This window comes from Tupaia chinensis, unplaced genomic scaffold (assembly GCF_000334495.1).
Source record: "Tupaia chinensis unplaced genomic scaffold, TupChi_1.0 Scaffold143610_2, whole genome shotgun sequence".
Lineage (NCBI taxonomy): Eukaryota > Metazoa > Chordata > Mammalia > Scandentia > Tupaiidae > Tupaia > Tupaia belangeri.
In genome coordinates this window covers 428,383-437,840 of record NW_006203457.1, presented here as the reverse complement: position 1 = coordinate 437,840, position 9,458 = coordinate 428,383, and the positions used below count along the sequence as shown (strand labels likewise).

Sequence of the window (9,458 nt, the reverse complement as noted above, 5' to 3'; positions counted from 1 at the left end):
AGCTTTTCCCCATTCAGTATAATGTTAGCTGTAGGTTTTTCATAGATTGCTTTTTTTGTGTTCAGAAATGACCCTTCTATACCAATCTTACTGGGAGTCTTAATCATAAAAGGATGTTGCATTTTAGCAAATGCTTTCTCCGCATCAATTCAGATGATCATATGGTTTTTATCTTTCTTTCTGTTAATGTGGTGTATTACATTTATGGCCTTGCATATATTGAACCACCCTTGCATCCCTGGTATAAAGCCTACCTGGTCGTGATGAATAATCTTTGTTATATGTTGTTGAATATGATTTGCGAGTATCTTGTTGAGAATTTTCGCATCTATATTCATCAACGATATTGATCTGTAGTTTTCTTTTTTTGTCATGTCCTTATCTGTTTTGGGGAATGAGGATGATGGAGGCTTCATAAAATGAATTTGAAAGGTTTCCCTCCTTTTCAAACTTTAGAAATAATTTGAGCTAGATATGGATTACTTCTTCCTTAAAAATTTGTAGAACTCAGAAGTGAAGACATTTGGACCTCGGCTTTTCTTTGTCGGGAGGTTGTTTATCGCTGATTCAATCTCCTGGCTTGTTATGGTTCTGTTCAAGTTTTCTATGTCCTCCTGATTCAATCTTGGTAGATTATATGCATCCAGGAATTTGTCCATCTCCTCCAAGTTATTTTGATTTTTGGTATATAGTCACTCATAGTATCATCTAATGATATTTTGTATTTCTACTCTGTCTGTTGTAATATTGTCTGTTTCATCATGTATTTGATTTATCTGGTTTCTTTCTTCTTCTTTATCAGTCTAGACAATGATGTGTTGATCTTGTTAATCTTTTCCAAGAACCAGCTTTTTCTTTCATTTTTTTTTTCTGTATGGTTCATTTATTATCTTTTTCATTTATTTATAGTCAAACCTTTATTATTCCTTTTTGCCTTGCATTTTGTTGTTGTTGTTGTTGTTTTTCCAATTCTCTGACACATGATATTAGGTTATCTATTTACCATCTTTCCATCCTTTCCTTTCTTCCTTCCTTTCTTTCTTTCTTTCTTTCTTTCTTTCTTTCTTTCTTTCTTTCCTTCTCTTTTGAGAGGTTTTTGCTATAGGGCATGTGCACTCACCAGACAGACAGAGAGAGACAGAGAGGCAGAAAGCGAGAAATCACCCCCCATGGGGGATGGCCATGCTGCAATCCCTTCTCCTCCATCCTCCTCTTGGGATCTTGGGCACGCATGCACACGCACCCAGCATGAGTTTTAAGCCACCGGGTCCAGGACACGAACCGTGGTCAACTACGTGGGAGCCCAGCGACATAGCTATTATGCTAACTGCTGGTCCCATTTACATCCTTTTCTCATGTGCACTGATTGCTATGAATTTCTCTCTTATGACTACTTTGGCCATGTCCCATAGATTATGGAAACTTGTGTACTCATTATCATTTGTTTACATATTTTTTTGATTTCGGACTTAATTTTTTCAGTAGGGAAGACGTCATTCAGAAGTAGGTTGTTCAGTTTCCATGTGTTTATGTATTTTCAAGGGTGCTTCTTGAAATTAATCTTGAGTTTAATTCCATCTTGGTCAGAGAGATACTGCATATAGTTTGTATGCCTTTGAATCTGTAAAAGCTTGATTTGGTCAAATCTTGAGTTTAATTCCATCTTGGTCAGAGAGATACTGCATATAGTTTGTATGCCTTTGAATCTGTAAAAGCTTGATTTGGTCAAGCATATGGTCAATCTTTGAAAAGGTTCCATGCCGGGGTGAGAAAAATGTGTGTTTTGTGGACTTTGGGTGGAAAGTTCTATAGATATCTATGAAGCCCATTTGGTTTATAGTATCATTTAGTTCCTGTACCTCTTTATTATCTGCCTAGAAGATCTGTCTAAAGGAGATAATGGGGTGTTGAGTTCTCCAACAATTATAGTATTTCTCCCTATCGTTCCTTTTAGCTCCAGCGGTCTTTCCTTCACATATTTAGGTGCTCCTGAGTTGGGTGCATAGATATTTATAAGCGTTATGTCTTCTTGATGGAGTATCCCATTTACTATCATATAATGCCCTTTTTTGTCTCTTCTTACAGTCTTTGACTTGAAGTCTATTTTGTCTGAAATCAATATCGCTACTCTAGCCCTTTTTTGATTTCCATTTACATGGAATATCTTTTCCAGCCCTTCACTTTTAGTCTACCTATGTCTTTATCCATGAGGTGAGTTTCTTGTAGGCAACAGATAAAGGGTTTCTATTTTCTTATCCATTTGGCCAGTCTGTGTCTCTTAATTGAAGAATTTAATCCATTGACATTCAGTGTTAGTATTGATATTTCTGGACTTGTTCCTATCATTAAGTGAGCCATTTTCTTGGTTGCCTTTTTTTTCCTTTTATTACCGTCCATCTGACATTTTAGTTTTCCTGGTATAGCAATTCCTTCAGAATCTCTTGGAGAGCTGGTCTGGAGTTGGTAAATTCCTTCAAAAACTGTAGAATGCTTTGTGAATTTACATGTCATCATTGCACTGGGGCCATGTTAATCTTCTCTGTTTCATTCCTATTTTAGTATATGTGCTGCTGAAGCAAGCACGGTTCCAGTTTTCAGGTGTTAAAAGTAAAGATGATATAATTATCTTTGTTAAATGTATTTTTAATTATTTGTAAAATTTCCCTTAATATATTTCTGAATTTCCAATTATAGTTCCAGCCTGTATAATTGTTTTGAGATTATTTGTATCATTAAATTACATATCAGAAAAAAATCTACCAAATTCAACTCTACATTCTTACCAGTATTGGGTTTTATCTATTTTCTTTAACTGCTAGATTTGTAAAAATAAACCTCATATTTAATTGCTGAGACATTTTTCTTAAATGCTATTTGTTTCTACTATTTTCTTCATTTTACTTTATTATTAAAGGTAATTTTATAATTTGAAAGTATTAACTTTAAATAAAGCAGAAATTATAAAAAAGCATTTGAATCGTTTAACTGTTAATATTTAAGTATTTTCTTTCAGTTGTCTATTCATATTTTACTTACATAATTGTGATATATATATAATTTGGTCATGTAGACATAATGCAGTTTATTTGACATTTTCTTCATTGTTGGAATTGAAATTATTTCAAATTCTTTCTATGTTATAGGTACTTCTCTGATGCACATAATTGTGCATCTTCATGCATAAGGAGTTTACTTCAGATTAAGTTGCTTAGATATGTAATTATTAATCCAAGGGTTTTAAACATCTTTTAAGTTTTTTAACATATCTTGAAAAGTTGCCTTCTAAAGTGTAGTGTCTGAGTTGGCTCTGTGGTACAGTGGTAATACACTGCCCAAGAGAATCCAGTGCCATCTTGCAACCTTATTTAGAATCCCTAGCCCAGTCAGCCTGAAATATGCTAAGAAGACATGTGAGTGCCCAAGATCTGACAGGATGGAGGACTGGGGGAAGGGTGCTTCTCTCTCTCTTTCTCCTCCACTCTCTTGTGCTCTATCATGAAGAAAGAAAATGGTAGTATCACATTATATTCCTATCTGAAACATGCATTTATTACCAATTAATGATGCTTTTCTTTTTAAAAACTTTGCTATGGGGCATGTGCTCTCAATGGAGAGAAACAGAAATATATAGAGAGACAGTGATAAAGTGAGAAAGAACCCTTCCCCCAGCGGGGGGAATGGCCATGATATAATCCCTTCTCCATTTTCCTCTTGGAATTTTAGGCACAGACTCATAGGCACCCAGTATATTTTTCAAGTCATTGGTCCAGGACTTGAAACACATAGTTGGCCATGTGGAATCCAGCATCCTTAACCATCACACCACCAGTTGGACTTAGGATGTTTTTATTTAAACACATAGAATTATTTAAGTGAAAAATAGTCATAATCATAATCCTAGTCATATTTTATGTTTCTCTTATAATTAATTGTGTTAGGTGATTTTCTTTATATTAGCCATTTTTATTTTTTTCTTTCTGTATTGCCTGTTTATAACCCTTGTTCATTTACCCACTAGGGTCTTAGTCATAATTTACATGCATCATTATATTATTTACATGTATATATACCGAGCTTGTTATAAATATTTTCACAATAGGGAACCAGCAGTTAGCGTAATGGCTATGTCACTGGACTCCCACGTAGTCGACCACGGTTCGCGTCCCGGACCCGGTGGCTTAAACCTCACACCAGGTGCGTGTGCGTGCGTGTCCAAGATCCCAAGAGGAGAATGGAGGAGAAGGGATTGCGGCGTGACCATCCCCCCTGGGGGGTGATTTCTTGCTTTCTGTCTCTGTCTCTCTCTGTCTGGCGAGTGCACGCACCCTATAGCGAAAATCTCTCCAAAAAAAAAAAAAGATAAATATTTTCACAATAAACAGAAATAAGGATTATTTTGGGTCAGAAATAAGTAAGCTAAAGATTAATTATCAGTGAAATCAGCTTGCATTCTTTTTTTCTTTTGTAATTGAGATTTATTGGTTGTATCGAGGATCAGTACAGATATTTCAATTTTTACCCAATTCTTAACATATGTACCAAAAATTTAAAAAGTCAAGCATAGTGATTCTTTTTAAGTTATTCCAGTGATATTCCAGCTTCAAATTTCTAGGCAAATTTTCCTTTAGAGAGTATCAAGAACTACTGTCTTCAAATGTTGAAAGCTATTATGTAACTCCCACCAAGTCACAATTTAGTATTATATACACTACATACTTCACATTTCCAATCTTTCACAGTACATTAACAAAATTATTAGGAAAATTGGACTACCATGACCAAAGATGTTACAGAGTGTACACAATTCTGACAGGGAGAGCAACAATCAAAGATTGGTTTTCTTTAGGAAACAAGACTACTAAAAATCATAATAGAAGTAAATTAAAATATTCAAGACATATTAAATGAATGATCCTGACTCTAACCTGCCATTTAGTATGCTTTGTATTTAGGATATAAAAACTACCCACCTGCCCCCACCTGTGGAATGTTAAGCTGACATGCAAGAGAGTCAAAGCCTCCTATAAGTAAATATTCCACTATTTTCTGGTTGTACTGAAAAATAAACAACCAGTAAGTGATTTCACCTCTTAAAAAATGCATTTACACTTAAAAAATAGGATGAGGTGGGATTCTCTCCTTATTAAAAATGTTTGCAGAGCTACAAAAACACTTACATTTACAAAATAGTTGATAAAAATATTTCTCTGGATTGTACAAGAAGGGAGACAGGGACCACTGATAAGACATAGTGTATGACATTACTCAGACTTGACTTCCTTCTCGCCTGCTTCATCAGAGTGTGGACTCTCCTCATTTTTCATTTCTCCATTTTCTGAAAGTAACTCTTTAGTGTCTTGGTCGGCCACTTCAGCATATTTCCCCTTTGCTCCCCTTTTCCCTTTTGTTTGCACTCTTTTATCCGAAGATTTACCCTTCCCTGCCACCTTTTTTGGCTTAGTCTACATTTTTGGAGGAGCAGGTTTAGCCTGACAACCTTGCCAATCTCCTCCTAGGCTCTTCCTCGGCCACCCCCTTGGCTGAGCTGACCTTCCTCTTGAGCGTCTTGGCTGCGGACAGGGTGCATATGGGTGGGTGCCTGAGAGACCATGGCTCTCCTAGAGCCTTTGCTGAGTTGAGCGGAAAAACCCTACTGCTCCTCCCACCAGAGCTTCTGGAACCTCAGCTCGCATTTTTCAAGGGCACTATCTTAACCCAATCACAAAATGATTGCATCTCTCTTTGTATCTATGTGAGTATCCAGTACTTTCTTAAATAACGTAATTATGACTTACCTATCTCTCAGCAAAAAGGAAAATAACCTTCAGAGTTCTTCTAGCAGAGTGATTTAACATGCAATTTTTAGCTATAATTTGAAAGTATTCTTTAAATTTATGCTAGTATTTTCATAATCATTTTATCTATCATTAAATCTTATTATCTATTAGCATAAGAAAATTATTACAGCTGCATGGAAAATTTAATTTCAAATACTGATTTAATTAAAGATAGAGGGTAGATCTTTATACTATATAATTGATTGAGCTGAAATAATTAATTAATGACCTGAAAAAATGAATAGCCCTTTAAATAGAAATTGTTATCATGTTGTTCAGTTGGATCAAAGATATCATTAAACTCTAAACTGCTTGTAAAAAGAATATGATATTATATGCTGATGGTTAAGTACACAAGATAATGACTTGAAATATTGAATAATAATTTGACTATCAATCATAAAGCATCAGATTTTATCTAACACTATCTATTTTAACCTTATTATGAAAAATATACAAATCCAAAACATGTTAGAAAATAAACTTTATAAATGCAGAAGCAAACAAATTGGATGAGTAGTAGAGTAAGTTTGTACTGGTTTCTTGAAATCTACTTTACCACTAATGGCCTAAATTTAAACTTGAGCAAACAATATTTCCTCTCTAATTGTAAGTTTTCTCATATGTAAAATGTGTGAGTTAGGTTAATGAGGAGTATAAATCTAATAAGGCTTAACAAGCCCACACTCTTATTTGTTGTCATAGTGATCTATAAAAGAAACCAGTAGTAGGTAGTGTATATATTCTGTTCAGTGTTTAATTAATTCTTAACATGGAAATGGATTGGGTATTATTGATTTTCATCAAAATGATTTTGTGTAACTGTGGTTAGGAAGTAGGAATAGGGGAGGATGGTAGGAATGTGGGGAGGATGGCAGGAAAGATATGAAATCAGATTCCACTTACTATTGGTGAAGGACACAACAAAGGAAGATCCACATTTTGAAGAACCTGAATCTTATATAGTTTGAAGGTCCCTCTTCTAAAAATCACAAAATTATGAATATAAACTACATACAAATTGAATATTTAGAATATTAAAAAGCTGGAAAATATTGCATGCAGAATGCTTTTTAGGCCTTAGAAGGGGCCTGTACAAGAGAGGATCCCTAAAACTTAAGCTTCATTGGCTTTATGGTGAAGTCATCTCTGAGATTAGGCATGTTCTTTGTTTTCCATACTTCTCTCTGGCTCCAATCCTTAATAGTTCTTCTATCTACATGGATACAAGTAACAAGTGAAAGAAGAAAACATTAGATGTCAAACAGTAAATACTGTTGTAGATATGGTTTTTGTGTCAGCAAAGAATATGCCAAGCCAGTATGCTTCCCTCTGTATATACTGCCTGAATTATTCTTGTTGTATCTCATTAAATACTGATGCCAAAGTTATAACCACTTTGGGATGAATAAAAAGTTTAGGGGATGATTTCACTAGATGGCTGAAGAAATCTACTCACTAATTTGGGCCTATTCTAATCCCAATTAAAATAACTAATAAATTTCCCATCTGGGACAATTATTTCCTATTCAGGAAAATGTACTGGCACATTTATATAATCTTTTCCAGTATCTTGTCCACTCATCTTTCATCTAAGATGCCTGGCTCCATATGCTTTTTGTGTACTTTATCTTTGGATAATTATGACAGTTTACTTGATCAAGGATTGTGAAAATTCTATGTTTTCATTGTCATAGTCTATAAATTCTTGTGTAATCAAAGATTTATATTGCATGCTATGGTTTTTAAATCATGGTTTCCTCTTTTTTTTGGTAATCATCTAAAATACTATATTTGGAACATTGCAATGCTGTAAGTAGTCAATGGTTTTGGAGAGGTTTTTGCTACAGGGCGCATGCACTCGCCAGAGAGACAGAGAGATAGAAATCGAGAAATTACCCCCCAAGGGGGGGATGGCCACACCGTAATCCCATCTCCATTCTCCTCTCAGGATCTTGGGCATACACGCACACGTGCCCGGCGTGAGTTTAAGCCACTGGGTCCGGGACTCAAACCATGGTCGACTACATGGGAGTTCAGTTACATAGCCATTAAGCTAACTGCTGGTCCCAGTAGTCAATGGTTTTGTACTGGGTTCTGAAATCTTGTATGTTCCAAGAAATTGTGACATCTGTGTCTAACTCTTGGTGATCAGTATCAGCAATTCAAAATAAAAATTAAAATACAAAATGTAATTGTACCTCTGGGATATAGTATATAATATTCTAATCAATAGATATAGGAATAAATCAATATGCCTTGTTGAGGAAACTAATAATAGAAGAAAGCTATGCAAAAGTTAATAGACGACAGGAAAAATAATCCTTAGTGCACTAAAGGATAAATTAAGAAGTAACTGGGACTGACAATGGTTCAAGTCCTGGACCCATCAGCTTGAAACTCATGCCAGGTATATGTGCGTCCATGCCCAAAATCCCGAGAGGAGAATGAAGGAGAAGGGACTGTGGATGGCCATCCCCCCTGGGGTTGATTTCTTGCTTTCAGTCTCTCTGTCTCTGTCTCTCTGTTGAGCACACATGCCCTATAGCAAACATCTCTTCCAAAAAAAGTATTTATCCAAGTCAATGAAAAAATTTATTTAGCATTTTTAATACCCCACTCTCTGGGCTTCTCTGTTTTAAAATAAATCAATAGTGGAATCATTTCTAAGCATTAGAAAATAATAACAAAATATATGTTTGTGTGTTGGAATGTAACACAGCTACAAGGTATTTTCATCATAAATGCTTCATCTTTTTATTTATTTATTTTGGAGAGGTTTTTGCTATAGGGCATGTGCACTTGCCAGAAAGAGAGAGATAGAGAGACAGAAAGCGAGAAATCACCCCCCAGGGGATGGCCACTCCACAATCCCTTCTCCTCCATTCTCCTCTCAGGATCTTGGGCACACATGCACACGTGCCTGACATGAGTTTAAGCCACCGTGTCCAGGACTCGAACCACAGTTGACTATATGGGAGTCCAGTGACATAGCCATTATGCCATCTACTGGTCCCATAAATGCTTCATCTTAAAGCAGTGTTGTGTGTCCCCAAAATGTGTCATGAAAGTACATTTTGAAAATCTGTCCTACAGTTCCAAAAAAGTGTTTCTGTCCTCTTATCCTTAGAAACCATGTTTCAGATTTTTCTCTCTTCTCATGTGAAAATTGTAAGTACTGAACTATGTTACAAAATTGTTGAGCTTCAATGGTCCATCTCTGCTCAGAAGGAGAAATCTAAAACCACTTAGTTTACATCTTGTTTCCATTCAAATGGCAGGACCCAAAAGATGAAACAAGAGCCCACAATCAGACATTAGGCTTCTTGTGTTCTCAATCAACCTTTCTGAAGTGACCCTATGACCAATGACCCTGATATACACAGCATAGCTAGTCTGAGTGAGATAGTTGTGCTAAATTATCCTCATTAAGAAAATGCTTTGTGAGCCCTGCTTCAAGAGACAGACAGCTCCATGGCTCCTGCGATCTAGCCATTTGGGGAGAAAGGAAGATGTCCCACTGATAACTGGGCCTCCAGCATCCAAAACTCATGTGAACAGCCCTTCTTCAATGGGAAGAAACCAACCATCCACCAGATGACTAGAAATTGCTGCAGGACC

The 9,458-nt window shown here is 35.9% G+C and overlaps 1 non-coding gene across 1 annotated transcript; it reads right to left on the bottom strand.

Annotated features, from left to right (window-relative positions):
- Nucleotides 1-2,476: 2,476 nt before the first annotated feature.
- Nucleotides 2,477-2,583, bottom strand: LOC114005279 (U6 spliceosomal RNA). Its single transcript, XR_003547158.1, has one exon. It is a non-coding gene; the product is annotated as a U6 spliceosomal RNA (small nuclear RNA).
- Between the last annotated feature and the right edge of the window lie 6,875 nt (nt 2,584-9,458).